The sequence below is a fragment of the Lucilia sericata genome, unplaced genomic scaffold (genome assembly GCF_015586225.1).
Source record: "Lucilia sericata isolate MDLA Ls3-8-SP2 unplaced genomic scaffold, ASM1558622v1 Contig000214F_arrow, whole genome shotgun sequence".
Taxonomy (NCBI): domain Eukaryota; kingdom Metazoa; phylum Arthropoda; class Insecta; order Diptera; family Calliphoridae; genus Lucilia; species Lucilia sericata.
The window spans coordinates 179,853-196,482 of record NW_023994242.1 but is presented as its reverse complement, the minus strand read 5'-3'; the positions used below and the strand labels follow the sequence as shown (position 1 = coordinate 196,482).

At 30.7% G+C, this 16,630-nt stretch overlaps 1 protein-coding gene across 4 annotated transcripts in view; it reads right to left on the bottom strand.

Annotated features, from left to right (window-relative positions):
* The window catches only part of LOC119602203 (glycoprotein-N-acetylgalactosamine 3-beta-galactosyltransferase 1), a 44,815-nt gene that overhangs the window by 8,551 nt on the left and 19,634 nt on the right, over positions 1-16,630 (bottom strand). Inside the window, exon 1 of one of the 4 annotated variants that reach the window (XM_037953584.1) lies at positions 2,448-2,494. The exons of 2 other annotated variants lie outside the window; for them this stretch is intronic. The gene's annotated coding sequence lies outside the window, so the exon portion shown is untranslated. Of the gene's footprint in view, positions 1-1,911; positions 1,928-2,447; positions 2,495-16,630 lie in introns of those variants that run through there. One more of the 4 variants, XM_037953585.1, reaches the window with a different exon arrangement.

Sequence of the window (16,630 nt, the reverse complement as noted above, 5' to 3'; positions counted from 1 at the left end):
AAATATGTTTTGTGTATACACATATAACTCTGAAAAATAATTTTCGGATAGTCTATAATTGGGCATAGCTCCCATATAAGGCGTATTGGCGATAACCACGTAAAACGTATAAACACACATATTTCAATACTGAATAAGGATATCGGTATAAAATTCATTATGTACATATAAAACACCCTGTGAAATTTTTTCCGGATCGGTCCATATTTGCTCACAGCGCCCATATAAGGTTCACTTCCGAAAATCACTTAAATACACATAACTATTTAAAAAATAAAGATATTGAAATAATATTCAACATAAATATGTTTTGTGTATACATATATGACTCTATCAAATTTTTTCCGGATCGGTCATTAATTGATCATAGCTACCATATAATGGACCACTTATGATAACCACGTAAACGGATATATTTCACAACTGATTGAAGATATCTGTGTAAATTTCGTTATGAATGTGTTTAAAGCAGATATAAACCACATTGAGAAATATTTTCCGGATCGGTCTATAATTGATCATAGCTTCCATATAAGATCCACTTCCAAACATCACATATTTCATTGATAAATAAAGACCAAATCACAAAGCACCCCCATCACGGAAGCAAAATTTATTCACAATTTATTAAAACTCTGAAACTATTTAGATGGGTTTCAAAAAGCTAACAGGTGGAGGGTATTTAAGATTCGGCATAGCCGAATATAGCACTCGAACTTGTTTTTATATATTTTTAGCTTCTGGAACAGAATCTGATGTCTATTACGGATATCTATATACATATATAAAAATGGATGGTGTTTATTTGTTTGTGGGTTTGTTTGGTTGTTTGAAGTCTATAGACGTCTATAGTCTGAGAAAAATGGGCAGACTTAGTACAATGTGTGTGGTACTTCCCATATACAGAAAATATTGAATAAGTATTTCTGTAAAAATATATAACTTAGAGTCCTCAAATTTTATGAGAGTCACTTTAGTAATATTATGAAAATGGGCGAACTAGCAACAGGGGGCCAGATATCGTCATGTGAATTAAGAACAAAAATTCGTATATCTGAGAAACTGTTAGAGCTAGAAACCTCAAATTTTGCAAGATCCATCCATGTGAACATTTGTATAATAAATTGGCGGAGTAACAGTAGGGGGCGTGTCCTTCCATATGAAGTACAAAAATTCGTATATCTGAGAAACTGTTAGAGCAAGAACAACTTGAATATTAATGTAATAAATTGGGGGATTAGCAACAGAATTAAGTACAAAATATATTTAAAAATCTATTACATCTAGAATCCTCAAATTTTGCATGAACAATTTTGACATCCATGTTAATTACAAAAGGTAGGAGATCTCAACTATTGAAAAGTAGCTTTAGTATCAATATGAACATACGGTTTAAGAGTAAGTCGTTTGTCATTCCGTTTGTAACACATCGAAATATTGGTCATAGACCCACAAAAGTATATATGTATATTCTGGGTCCTTATTGAATTGATCTAGACATTTCTGTCCGTCCGTCTGTCTGTTGAAAGCACGATAGAGGCCGAACGGAAAGATGTAAATATTCCTTACAGGTAAGGTTTGTTTTGTATTGATAATGGGTAATATCGGTTCACATTTTCGGATAGCCCCTATACAAGTCGACTCCTGAAAAACAACTTTAACTGGCATAACTGTTTTAAAATACAAGTATAGTGATGAAATTTGACCCCCGTATAAGGGCCACTTCAGAAAGTAACTTTAACGCTCATTACTGGCATAAAAATATCAGCAGATCTATTAAAATTCGACATAAACAAGTTTTATGAGAACTGAAATCATTCTACCGACTTTGATGTAGATGGATCGATAACTGATCTTATCCCATTTAAGGAGCACTACAGAAAAGTACTTTAACTATCATTAGTTACTTACAAATACGATTTAAATTCGAAATAAACAATTTCTTTACGAAACCTAATTTATTTACAAAAGTTTATGAAGATCGGTCTAATAAGGTCCACTTCAGAAATTGGCTTTAACGCTCAATAATGGCTCAAAAGTTCGCACAAATAACGATAGTTTTATAGGAAACTATCTATATCCAGTGTACTTTGCTACCCTAAAAGCAATATAAATAAAAAAACAAACTTAACGATTTTGAAGATTCTAACTACAATAGTATTTGTAATGTTCACATGAATTATTATTATTATTATTATTATTATTATTATTATTATTATTATTATTATTATTATTATTATTATTATTATTATTATTATTTTTATTATTATTATTATTATTATTATTATTATTATTATTATTATTATTATTATTATTATTATTATTATTATTATTATTATTATTATTTATTTATTTATTAATTTATTTATTTTTTAATAGTTTAATTTAATATTTAATTAATAATTTTATTTTTTTTTTTTTTTTTTTTGGTATAAAATATAATGAACCTGCGATAAGTCTTTTAAAATTCTTGTCTAACGATCAACTGAATTGTGCATAAAAATATTTTCGTATCAAATGCGATCAATAAAAACAAAATGTTTTATATAAAATAAAACTGTTTAAATATTTAACTACTATTGCTTGTTTAAGTAAATTAAATAGATCATGTCTATATTAATATGTTAAAAAAAACTAAAACAACGATCTCAGGTTGAAATAAAAGAAGTAGAAAATATTTAAACAGATGAAATTCTAATAAATATACACGGGTAGAACGAGTAAGAAAATGCATTAAGGTGGAAAGTATTTCATGTGATATGTTTAAAAACATGACACAAATTTTCACTCAAATTTTATAATTCTCGCATGTTAAATGTTCATAATTATAATTCAATCTGTTATTTAATGACAAATTTTATATTTTTTTTCTCTATTTTAATTTAATATTCTAAACAAATGTGTAACTTTTTACGAGTTAATTTATGAATTTAATTGTATTTGCAGTGTATAAAACTCAACATTTAATTTTAATAACAATACAATTTTGAAGCGCGCCAAACAACACGATACATATCAGATATTTTTACACAACTAGTAACATAAAATATATATGTATATGGATATATGTTTTTCAGATGTAAATTAAATAATTTGACATAATTAAAACGCAGCTGCTGCAGCTAAATTATGAAATAAAACAGAAACAACAGATATGAATCTGTATTAAATTTGTTCATATTTAAAATTGTAATAGATATTCCAACATAATATTTGTTGTGCTTTATATTTGAAGACAAATTAATTAAAATTTATTTAACTGCACAAACAATAAACTACATTAATTGTTATAAATCACAATTTGTCATAACTTTCAAGTATTGATAATTAACACAAATTCATTTAACACAATTATACACGGTTTTACACGCAATTTTTACACTGTAGTTATTGTTTGCACAAATGCATTGCCTATTTTTAGGCTAAGCTATTGTATATGATATCCAGGGATGTATAAAACAAAAGCTCAGTTCTAATTCAGTTCTAGTACAGTTCTAGTTCCAGTTCTAGTTCTACTTCAGTTCTAGTTCTCTTCTAGTTCAGTTCTAGTTCAGTTCTATTTCAGATCTATTTCAGTTCTAGTTCAGTTCTAGTTCAGTTCCAGTTCAGTTTTATTTCAGTTCTATTTCAGTTCTAGTTCAATTCTAGTTCAGTTCTAGTTCAGTTCTAGTTCAGTTCTAGTTCAGTTCTAGTTCAGTTCTAGTTCTAGCTCAGTTCTAGTTCAGTTCTAGTTCAGTTCTAGTTCAGTTCTAGTTCAGTTCTAGTTCAGTTCTAGTTCAGTTCTAGTTCAGTTCTAGTTCAGTTCTAGTTCAGTTCTAGTTCAGTTCTAGTTCAGTTCTAGTTCAGTTCTAGTTCAGTTCTAGTTCAGTTCTAGTTCAGTTCTAGTTCAGTTCTAGTTCAGTTCTAGTTCAGTTCTAGTTCAGTTCTAGTTCAGTTCTAGTTCAGTTCTAGTTCAGTTCTAGTTCAGTTCTAGTTCAGTTCTAGTTCAGTTCTAGTTCAGTTCTAGTTCAGTTCTAGTTCAGTTCTAGTTCAGTTCTAGTTCAGTTCTAGTTCAGTTCTAGTTCAGTTCTAGTTCAGTTCTAGTTCAGTTCTAGTTCAGTTCTAGTTCAGTTCTAGTTCAGTTCTAGTTCAGTTCTAGTTCAGTTCTAGTTCAGTTCTAGTTCAGTTCTAGTTCAGTTCTAGTTCAGTTCTAGTTCAGTTCTAGTTCAGTTCTAGTTCAGTTCTAGTTCAGTTCTAGTTCAGTTCTAGTTCAGTTCTAGTTCAGTTCTAGTTCAGTTCTAGTTCAGTTCTAGTTCAGTTCTAGTTCAGTTCTAGTTCAGTTCTAGTTTCATTCTAGTTCAGTTCTAGTTCAGTTCTAGTTCAGTTCTAGTTCAGTTCTAGTTCAGTTCTAGTTCAGTTCTAGTTCAGTTCTAGTTCAGTAGTTCAGTTCTAGTTCAGTCTAGTTCAGTTCTAGTTCAGTTCTAGTTCAGTTCTAGTTCAGTTCTAGTTCAGTTCTAGTTCAGTTCTAGTTCAGTTCTAGTTCAGTTCTAGTTCAGTTCTAGTTCAGTTCTAGTTCAGTTCTAGTTCAGTTCTAGTTCAGTTCTAGTTCAGTTCTAGTTCAGTTCTAGTTCAGTTCTAGTTCAGTTCTAGTTCATTCTAGTTCAGTTCTAGTTCAGTCTAGTTCAGTTCTAGTTCAGTCTAGTTCAGTTCTAGTTCAGTTCTAGTTCAGTTCTAGTTCAGTTCTAGTTCAGTTCTAGTTCAGTTCTAGTTCAGTTCTATTCAGTTTAGTTCAGTTCTAGTTCAGTTCTAGTTCAGTTCTAGTTCAGTTCTAGTTCAGTTCTAGTTTCAGTAGTTCAGTAGTTCAGTTCTAGTTCAGTTCTAGTTCAGTTCTAGTTCAGTTCTAGTTCAGTTCTAGTTCAGTTCTAGTTCAGTTCTAGGTCAGTTTAGTGAGTTCTAGTTCAGTCTAGTTAAGTTTTAGTTCAGTTCTAGTTCGTTCTAGTTCATTTTCTAGTTCAGTTCTAGTTCAGTTCTAGTTCAGTTCTAGTTCTGTTCTAGTTCAGTCTCGTTCAGTTCTAGTTCATTTCAGGTTTTCGCCAATTTAGTGATGATATATAAGTCGGACAACTTAAAGCATTTGATTCAAAATTAAAATGACTCTGTTTAATTTGTGCTCTTTCTTCTATTTATTTAACAATTAATTTTTTTTAACACTTTATTATACATTCTAAATTTAATAAAATAGATTACATTTGTGTTTCCAATACTACTACACTGCCTTTCTAATGAAATTATCTTTGCAGTTTTTTATTCTTTCTACACAATTGAACCCATTTGACTTTGTTCTGATCTGATTGTAAGTAGAATGGATTACAAACAGCTAAATAAAACTAAATAATAATTTAATTAATTGCACTTCAATATTTAGTTGTGTTAGTTTTGTTATACATTTTATTGCATAGTTGTTATAATTTTATTTGTGATTAGAAAAATGACGTATAATTTGAATTATGCGACGCTACTCTTGAGTAATTTTTTTCTTAAAACGATGAATGAGTAGTTTTATTGAATATGTACATAAATGCGTATATTCAAATAATTGTTGGCATAAACAATGCTTAACAGCAAAATATTATGACTTGTACTTCCGAAAAACTTGTTTTTCAACATTCAAACCTTCCGTCTGCATTACTTAGAATAAGTTTAGTACTAACTTACAAATAATTTTATATTGAAGGAATTACTTTATTAGAATTCTATTTTTCACTCAAAAGGGAAAATATTATTTTTGTGTCGGCATTTTTTAACAAAACTATACTTAAATAACTCTTTATTAACAAGCGATCTTAGTAAACAATTATTTAATTCCCTATTTGTAAGCGAGAGTAGTAATTGCCTCCAATTTCACCATGTTAAAATAATGACTTAAAATGCAATTTTTATTATAGTTTCCGGTATAACCATTAACAACATCGGTTTTTAAATGGTTGAGATATAACACTCCGTTTCCTCGTAAGAACTAAGTTTCGTTACCAATTATTTTAACAAATTAATGTCGATCACAAAAGAAATGTAATTTTTTCACAAATGCATTTCTTTGAAAAATATTTTTCAAAATTTGTATGCGATAAAATTGAAATAAATGATCAAATCATAGAAAGCTTTTTCATGTAAACTTAGCAATGAACTTATATTTTGTATGTAATGTAATTAAATTAAAATGTACATGTTTACTTAATTGCAAAAACTATCAAAAGATAAAAATTTATTTCTCTCTTAACAGATGACATCGAATAATAAAACAGAACCAGTACAGAAGAAAACAGAAAGAACTAGAACTAAACTAGAACTGAACTAGAACTGAACTAGAACTGAACTAGAACTGAACTAGAACTGAACTAGAACTGAACTAGAACTGAACTAGAACTGAACTAGAACTGAACTAGAACTGAACTAGAACTGAACTAGAACTGAACTAGAACTAAACTAGAACTGAACTAGAACTGAACTAGAACTGAACTAGAACTAGAACTGAACTAGAATTGAACTAGAACTGAACTAGAACTGAACTAGAACTGAACTAGAACTGAACTAGAATTAGAACTGAACTAGAACTGAACTAGAATTAGAACTGAACTAGAACTGAACTAGAACTGAACTAGAACTGAACTAGAACTGAACTAGAACTGAACTAGAACTGAACTAGAACTGAACTAGAACTGAACTAGAACTGAACTAGAACTGAACTAGAACTGAACTAGAACTGAACTAGAACTGAACTAGAACTGAACTAGAACTGAACTAGAACTAAACTAGAACTGAACTAGAACTGAACTAGAACTGAACTAGAACTGAACTAGAACTGAACTAGAACTGAACTAGAACTGAACTAGAACTGAACTAGAACTGAACTAGAACTGAACTAGAACTGAACTAGAACTGAACTAGAACTGAACTAGAACTGAACTAGAACTGAACTAGAACTGAACTAGAACTGAACTAGAACTGAGCTAGAACTGAACTAGAACTGAACTAGAACTGAACTAGAACTGAACTAGACTGAACTAGAACTGAACTAGAACTGAACTAGAACTGAACTAGAACTGAACTAGAACTGAACTAGAACTGAACTAGAACTGAACTAGAACTGAACTAGAACTGAACTAGAACTGAACTAGAACTGAACTAGAACTGAACTAGAACTGAACTAGAACTGAACTAGAACTGAACTAGAACTGAACTAGAACTGAACTAGAACTGAACTAGAACTGAACTAGAACTGAACTAGAACTGAACTAGAACTGAACTAGAACTGAACTAGAATTGAACTAGAACTGAACTAGAACTGAACTAGAACTGAACTAGAACTGAACTAGAACTGAACTAGAACTGAACTAGAACTTGAACTAGAACTGAACTAGAACTGAACTAGAACTGAACTAGAACTGAACTAGAACTGAACTAGAACTGAACTAGAACTGAACTAGAACTGAACTAGAACTGAACTAGAACTGATCTAGAACTGAACTAGAACTGAACTAGAACTGAACTAGAACTGAACTAGAACTGAACTAGAAACTGAACTAGAACTGAACTAGAACTGAACTAGAACTGAACTAGAACTGAACTAGAACTGAACTAGAACTGAACTAGTAGAACTGAACTAGAACTGAACTAGAACTAAACTAGAACTGAAATAGAACTGAACAAGAACTAAACTATCTGTGCATGCTTAATATATGCATTTCTAAAACCACCCTCGTTGTTACAAAATTTAAAAAATTATTTTAACAAAGAAAATGTTAACAATTTTAAAAGCATACTGTCGTTATCAATAATATTGTCGGCAATTATAATTAATGACACTTTAAGGAGGGAAGTGCAAGATAGGAAACACACATGCACATGGAATTGCAGCAGAGCAAAACAAATATTTCTTGGGCCGTAACCCCAAATGTGGCCAAATTTCGCTTTAATGTTATGTCTTTCTTCTGATATCTTAAGCTAGAGTCTCTAATTATTGAATGCTGCATCTAAGTATATAAAAATGTTAATAATCAATTTGGTACATCCCTCGCACACATACACATTCGAATATTTGAAGCACTGATAATATGGTGTCAAGTGTATAAGATCTGATGACGAGCATTGCTGTGCAGATTAAGGTACCGTCATATAAAATGCAATTCGAATATAAAACAAATGAAATGATAAAATAAATAAATTTATTTTAATCTGTCGCCAACCACTTAGTATGCCGTTAAAATAACAACTTTAATGAAACAACTACATTTGTTTTTATTTAAGACGCACTAAAACATTCCACAACTAAACATGTGTATAAGTACAGCAGCAGTCGTTCGGATTAATCTCAATTTGAAATAAAAAATGTGTTCAAAACATAAGAGGGGTTTTCTAGTACTAAATATTACAAAAAAATATATATAAAATAAAGTACGAGTTGATTTCTATACATATTGGGGGGCGTTGACACAGGGGAAGTTCTCACAGTTGATCGTTGCATGCTTAATTTAATCATCATATTTTGTTGGGGTTGAAAGCGAAAATAAAATACAAAACTGATTTCATTTGAATATATGGAAATTTGAGCAGTAATGACGAATTTAAAAATCACTAAATTAAACACAAAAGAAAACGATCAATGCATCAAAGCTGTTGTTATGTAGATCAGAGTTTAAATTTAAAATCGGTTGTGTAAAATACCGATTAATCTTCTTGTCCACCGATTGCGATGGCTGCTCATGGATTTAAAATTGTGGCGACGATCCACACTAATAGTTCAAATAGAGGTTTGGTTTACTGATCTTTGAAAAAATAGTTTTTGGATTTTTTTTATAGAACCAAATATAAACGATTTATAGTCTCTTCAGTAAACAGGATATGCAAAATTTACTATTTCTACTTGTATTGCATTTTTAATTAAATTTTTTGTGCCTACCATTACTAAACAAAGTAGCGGTCGATAAAAACCTCAACTAAAGAAAAAAAAACTCAAAACTTTTTTTTCTACATAAAACGGAAAATAATTGCAATAAAATTTGTATGTATGTACATTGGGGTTTGTACTTAGTATATAGTTTATTATTTTTAAATGTAGTTTTTAATTTAATCATCTCTTTACATTTGTTAAACCATTTATTAACCACAAAACTTTTAAAAAATTTGTACAAAATGAAAATTATTGGATTTGATGCGAAAGGAGATTTCGGGGATCTTATTATTCTGGGTAAACGTTTCGTAGAATCCTAATAACTTTAATCGATGCAGGATTAAGACCTGTTTGTTACGAAGCTGGGGGCGAGGATATTCTGAATACAGTATTCAATTAGTTTCAATCAGTTAACCGAATGAAGAGTGAAATTTGATAAAGCCTATATGCAAGAACCATAAGCTAGAAATATGATTTTAAACAAACTATGACCAACTGACCCTATAAAAGCGAAATTGAACCAATTCTAACTTAAGCTTCTTTAAAGCACAACGCTGTTGGCTGCTATGCTGGAGAAACATAGGCTAGAAATCTGATATTAACCCACCTGCGGCCCACTGATCATAAAAAAGTGGAATTCATAAAAAAGTGGCTAGAACAAAACATCGATGTATATGGGGCATATTGGACGGCTATACGCTAACACGGTACGGTTAATACGGTTCTGGTGATATTATTTTAATTAATTTAAATAATACTAACTAACTAACTAACTAACTAACTAACTAACTAACTAACTAACTAACTAACTAACTAACTAACTAACTAACTAACTAACTAACTAACTAACTAACTAACTAACTAACTAACTAACTAACTAACTAACTAACTAACTAACTAACTAACTAACTAACTAACTAACTAACTAACTAACTAACTAACTAACTAACTAACTAACTAACTAACTAACTAACTAACTAACTAACTAACTAACTAACTAACTAACTAACTAACTAACTAACTAACTAACTAACTAACTAACTAACTAACTAACTAACTAACTAACTAACTAACTACTAACTAACTAACTAACTAACTACTAACTAACTAACTAACTAACTAACTAACTAACTAACTAACTAACTAACTAACTAACTAAACTAACTAACTACTAACTAACTAACTAACTAACTAACTAACTAACTAACTAACTAACTAACTAACTAACTACTACTAACTAACTAACTAACTAACTACTAACTAACTAACTAACTAACTAACTAACTAACTAACTAACTAACTACTAACTAACTAACTAACTAACTAACTAACTAACTAACTAACTAACTAACTAACTAACTACTAACTAACTAACTAACTAACTAACTAACTAACTAACTAACTAACTAACTAACTAACTAACTAACTAACTAACTAACTAACAACTAACTAACTAACTAACTAACTAACTAACTAACTAACTAACTAACTAACTAACTAACTACTAACTAACTAACTAACTAACTACTAACTAACTGACTAACTAACTAACTAACTGACTAACTATAACTAACTAACTAACTAACTAATTAACTAACTAACTACTACTAACTAACTAACTAACTAACTAACTAACTAACTAACTAACTAACTAACTAACTAACTAACTAATTAACTAACAAACTAACTAACTAAATGACAGAATAAGAATACAGTTATTAGCTCTGCACCTTGAGGATACTACGGCACTCGTGATAATCGGCAATGAAAGAGCGAACGTATACTTCCTATGAAGGGAAGGGATCAACTAGGGTCTAATTAAAAACTTGGGAAAATCACAGAGAAATGTTATTCCAGATATTACATCACTAAGAAATGCCGATTGGAATATTCCAGCAAACTGCGTTTCTGAACATTGGACGATAGTTCCTTATAATGATCTAGTTTTGCATTGAATCTAAAACTGATAACGTCGAAACTGAATCTGTGTGAAGCGCTATACATTTGCCATTCGTTCTAAAGAATATTTCGGGAAGATAAAAAATAATTTCTTAATATTATTCGTTTTGAATTTGTTAAACTAGTTTAGAACCAATGTCTTAGCAGTGCTAAAGAACTACATATTTCCTAGAAATCTATTCAAAACTACTGAAGTTTCACAGGAGATCACAAGTTAAATTGTTGCCGATTACACTCCTTCTAGAAGTATTTATTTTTGAATAGCGAGCAACCTAATAGGTAGCGTAAAACCTAAGTTGACTGACTTGAATAAAAACATATCATGTATAAAGTGCGTTTAAAGTATAATTAATTATATGTAGGTATGTATTGTAAAATGTAGTGATATTTATTTTTTTTATTAAACTGCATAGTTTAGTTGAGTAACACGTTACATTAACTGTTAGAACTAAATATCGACCCATATACATATGTATTTATAATTATATTTGAAGCAACTAATATAATGGCAAGCTCTGAAACTGTTTCCCTCCCTCTAAGAAGTTCTAGTTTGTATCGAAAAAAGGCACGTTTATCAATTTAAAAACAAGTGAGAAATTATTATTTTTTATAAGTATTACTAAGAATTAAATATTTACAATAAAATATGATTCATATTTATCATACACTTCCCAATTTGTATTTATTCTAAACTAGCTATACCCAGTGTGCTTTGCTACCCTAAAAGGAATATGTATAAATAAATTCCAGATTTATTATATGTTACATATGAAAGATGTTAAGCAAGTTCGCCAGTTTCTATTTATCGCCAATTTCTATCTATCTATAAAAAAGTTAAATAATATAAGAGTTTCCAAGATGCACGAAATTTTGTATTTAATTCATATATGTTGTGCCAAGCCACTCATTGAAAGTCCGCCCGTTATGCGGACTATTAGAGATTTTAGCTCTAATAGTTTCTCAGATATACGAATTTTTCTATTTGATTCATGTGGTTGCTTCAAGACCCCCCAGATGAAAGTCCGCTTTTTTTTTCTCCAAAATGTTCAGATGAATATTTAAGTTCTTCGTGCGAAATTAGAAGAATTTAGTTCCATTAGTTTTCCAGATAAACGAATTTTTGTCTTTAATTAATATGGGAGGTGCCGCTCCCCTCATGGGTAGTCCGCCAATTTATTACCCAAAATGTTTAGATGGATGTTAAAGTTTTTCGTGCAAAATTTTAAGATTCTAACTGTAATAGTTTCCAAGATAAACGTATTTTTGTATTTAATTTATATGGGAGGTGCCATGACCCCTACTGATAGTCCGCCGACTTTTTGTCCTAAATAATTATATTGACACTAAAGTTGCTCCGACAAAATTTGAGGACTCTAACTGTTATATTATCTAAAGTATACGGATTTAATATTTTCTTAATATAAGCGTGGCTCCTCGCCCACTTGGAATTTCAAAATAAAAAGTAGCCTATTACCTATTCCAGACATACAGGAATACGCTGTGAAAATTTGAATAAAATCGGTTCAGCCGTTTAGTAGTCTATAACGTTCAAACATATAAACATACAAACAAACACACATTCATTTTTATATATATAGATAGAAGATGAGTAAAAGTGCTATATATCAAATGAATAATCTCCGAAATAACTTTCTTTTGATACATCCATATCATCCATTCAATATTCATACAGCACTTATTTTACTTATGTCCTTAATGGATCGAATCTGCTGAATTTTAATAGCAAACTTCTGATAGATTTATCCAAGTTTTGGATCCCGAAGATATCGGGGATCTTCAGAAAATATGTTTCAATAAAGGTACAGACAGACCTAATTTGCTATCTACATATGTATTAAGGGTCGCAAAATTTAATTGTGGAAATTACGAACTTATGTACATATACCCGGGTATATAAATGATAACGTTTTATTATTTCGAATTTAATACAAATCTATTAAACAATTTTATAAATGTGTTCACAATAAAATAATAATGAAAACCAACCTCAAATATTTGATTTTTATGACGTATTGACTCGTGTTAATCACATATTCCATTACTCATTAAACATTCGATTAATATTTGTTGTTGTTGCATTAGGAATTTGATCTGAAATATTAACCTTACAGTTGTTTTATTGTAGATCAGCTATACAATGTTCAGAGATCAGCATGCGTTGAAATAACAGGTGCTCTAAGAACTAGAAAACATATGGACTTGCTTAGATTTTAAGCCTACTATCTTGATCCAACCATCCGATGGACTTTGCAAGAGATTTCAAAGTCCGAATTCCAGAATCGTTACAGATGGTTCTAAATTGATCCGCGGTATTGGTTCTGATGTCAGTGAAGAAGCTGAGACAAGTATCTCTCAGTCTATATACTATACTATATGATCTATATGTACTATATGATCTCAATATTCATGGCAACATAGGAACTTTGGTCGATAGTCAAGCGGCACTTCTTTCACTAAACTTTTGGACTAACACTTCCCTATAAATCAGACAATGCAAGAAAGATCTGTCAGGGCTGGATCGCCTGTCTGAAATTACCCTTGTTTGAGTCCCTGCGCATAGGGACTATTATGGAAATAAACAGGCAGATGAGCTTGCCAGAAAGGAAACTGCTCTTGATGTCTCTAACGCCGTTTCAGTAGCAACTCCGTTAGGTTTTATCAAAAGAAGTATTATCAGATTCTTTCTTCTGAAAATATATGGACCAACCTAGGCACATGTAAAGGGGCCAAGTTTTTGAAGCCTTCATAAAATAAGAAACGCTCAAGACACCGTATAACCCTAACTAGGCGGGATATGTCGAGGTTAGTAGCAGTAATAACAGAAGACTGGCTGCTAGACAGACGTAAAAGTCGGCTTGGGCTCCCCTTAAATGAACACTTTGCAAAGACAGGGAAAAGGAATAAACGATCTTCTATCTTCTCTGTGAATGCCCTGCTCTAACCGCTAAGAGAAACAGTTTCCTTGGCAGTTACTTTATATCCAATCTTGGCGAGATATCTGGGTCTAAACTTAATGACATCTTTAGATTTTTCACGGCTACAGGCTGGATCTAATACCATACAATATTACATCTGACGAGTGGAGTGATCCTGTCAAAACGGAGTTCCTACGACTATACTTGACTTTTCGTGCGCAGTGAACTACCACGATAACCAACCAATCATTATAAGAATCCACATTCTTAACATACCCATAACCATGTGTAAGGTATCATATGGTCGACCATGTCCGACTATACTTTCTTACTTTTTTCAATATGACAATATCTTTTAATAATTACTTTCATAAATTACATTCAAAACGTGGCTAATATGTTGTTTACACATCTGTTAGCGTAGAATTCTTAGTTCTAGTCTTTATGAAATTAATAAAGCAATATTTACTATCATTTGTTATCATTAAAACAAAAGTTTAAGTTTTTGTTATAAGGGCTACTGTGTATTTTCTTTAAATATTGCCATAAACAAAAACAACTATTTTGAAACTAATTTTGAAATTAGTCTAATTCTGCTTATAAATTATATGTATTATTTACCTTCAAATTTTAAAAGCAGTTACAGACTATTTTATGACAGTAAGTCTTCATGAGCAAATTAGTATCTTTATCATTTTTTATATGTTTTTTTAACAATTACAAACAACAATTCAACACTACAATACAGTCTACGGTATTTGGTTATCGTAATTTTTAAAATATTTAATTATATTCTTACAAGTGTTATCTTTCACAATTTGCCAATTTTTTTCAGATTTTTTTATATGTTCACGTTTTTTCCGAAGAATTGTTAGAACATGTTGTTGCGTTGCAACACTTTCAGTCTACCAAAACAGTCTACAGTGTTTTCTTATCGTTTTTAAAAAAATTTAATTATATACTTTCTGACAAGTTTTATTTATCTTTTAAATTTTGCCAATTTTTCCTGATGTTTAATGTCTCCAGGTTTTTTTACAATGAATTAGTAGAACATGTCGTGTTAAAACACCCTCAAAACCTCAATTAAATAAAAGCGAATAAGCGTGCTATATTCGGTTATGCCGAATCTTATTTCCATTAATTTGGATTTAAATCAAATTATTGCCATATTTCTTAGTTACAAAGTCGAAATATTCTGGTTGATCAGGGTTCGAATTACCGCATACGTTTTTGAAAGGATGGCATTCGTTCTCCAACATGAAATTTAGTATAAATGTGTCTTAGACTAGTCTATAGTATAGTCTAGTTTATCATCTAGTATATAGTCTATAGTCTAGTCTATAGTCTAGTCTATAGTCTAGTCTATAGTCTAGTCTATAGTCTAGTCTATAGTCTAGTCTATAGTCTAGTCTATAGTCTAGTCTATAGTCTAGTCTATAGTCTAGTCTATAGTCTAGTCTATAGTCTAGTCTATAGTCTAGTCTATAGTCTAGTCTATAGTCTAGTCTATAGTCTAGTCTATAGTCTAGTCTATAGTCTAGTCTATAGTCTAGTCTATAGTCTAGTCTATAGTCTAGTCTATAGTCTAGTCTATAGTCTAGTCTATAGTCTAGTCTATAGTCTAGTCTATAGTCTAGTCTATAGTCTAGTCTATAGTCTAGTCTATAGTCTAGTCTATAGTCTAGTCTATAGTCTAGTCTATAGTCTAGTCTATAGTCTAGTCTATAGTCTAGTCTATAGTCTAGTCTATAGTCTAGTCTATAGTCTAGTCTATAGTCTAGTCTATAGTCTAGTCTATAGTCTAGTCTATAGTCTAGTCTATAGTCTAGTCTATAGTCTAGTCTATAGTCTAGTCTATAGTCTAGTCTATAGGTCTAGTCTATAGTCTAGTCTATAGTCTAGTCTATAGTCTAGTCTATAGTCTAGTCTATAGTCTAGTCTATAGTCCTAGTCTATAGTCTAGTCTATAGTCTAGTCTATAGTCTAGTCTATAGTCTAGTCTATAGTCATAGTCTATAGTCTAGTCTATAGTCTAGTCTATAGTCCTAGTCTATAGTCTAGTCTATAGTCTAGTCTATAGTCTAGTCTATAGTCTAGTCTATAGTCTAGTCTATAGTCTAGTCTATAGTCTAGTCTACTAAGTCTAGTCTATAGTCTAGTCTATAGTTAGTCTATAGTCTAGTCTATAGTCTAGTCTATAGTCTAGTCTATGTCTAGTCTATAGTCTAGTCTATAGTCTAGTCTATAGTCTAGTCTATAGTCTAGTCTATAGTCTAGTCTATAGTCTAGTCTATAGTCTAGTCTATAGTCTAGTCTATAGTCTAGCTATAGTCTAGTCTATAGTCTAGTCTATAGTCTAGTCTATAGTCTAGTCTATAGTCTAGTCTATAGTCTAGTCTATAGTCTAGTCTATAGTCTAGTCTATAGTCTAGTCTATAGTCTAGTCTATAGTCTAGTCTATAGTCTAGTCTATAGTCTAGTCTATAGTCTAGTCTATAGTCTAGTCTATAGTCTAGTCTATAGTCTAGTCTAGTCTAGTATAGTCTAGTCTATAGTCTAGTCTATAGTCTAGTCTATAGTCTAGTCTATAGTCTAGTCTATAGTCTAGTCTATAGTCTAGTCTATAGTCTAGTCTAGTCTAGTCTATAGTCTAGTCTATAGTCTAGTCTATAGTCTAGTCTATAGTCTAGTCTATAGTCTAGTCTATAGTCTAGTCTATAGTCTAGTCTATAGTCTAGTCTAGTCTATAGTCTAGTCTAGTCTATAGTCTAGTCTATAGTCTAGTCTATAGTCTAGTCTATAGTCTAGC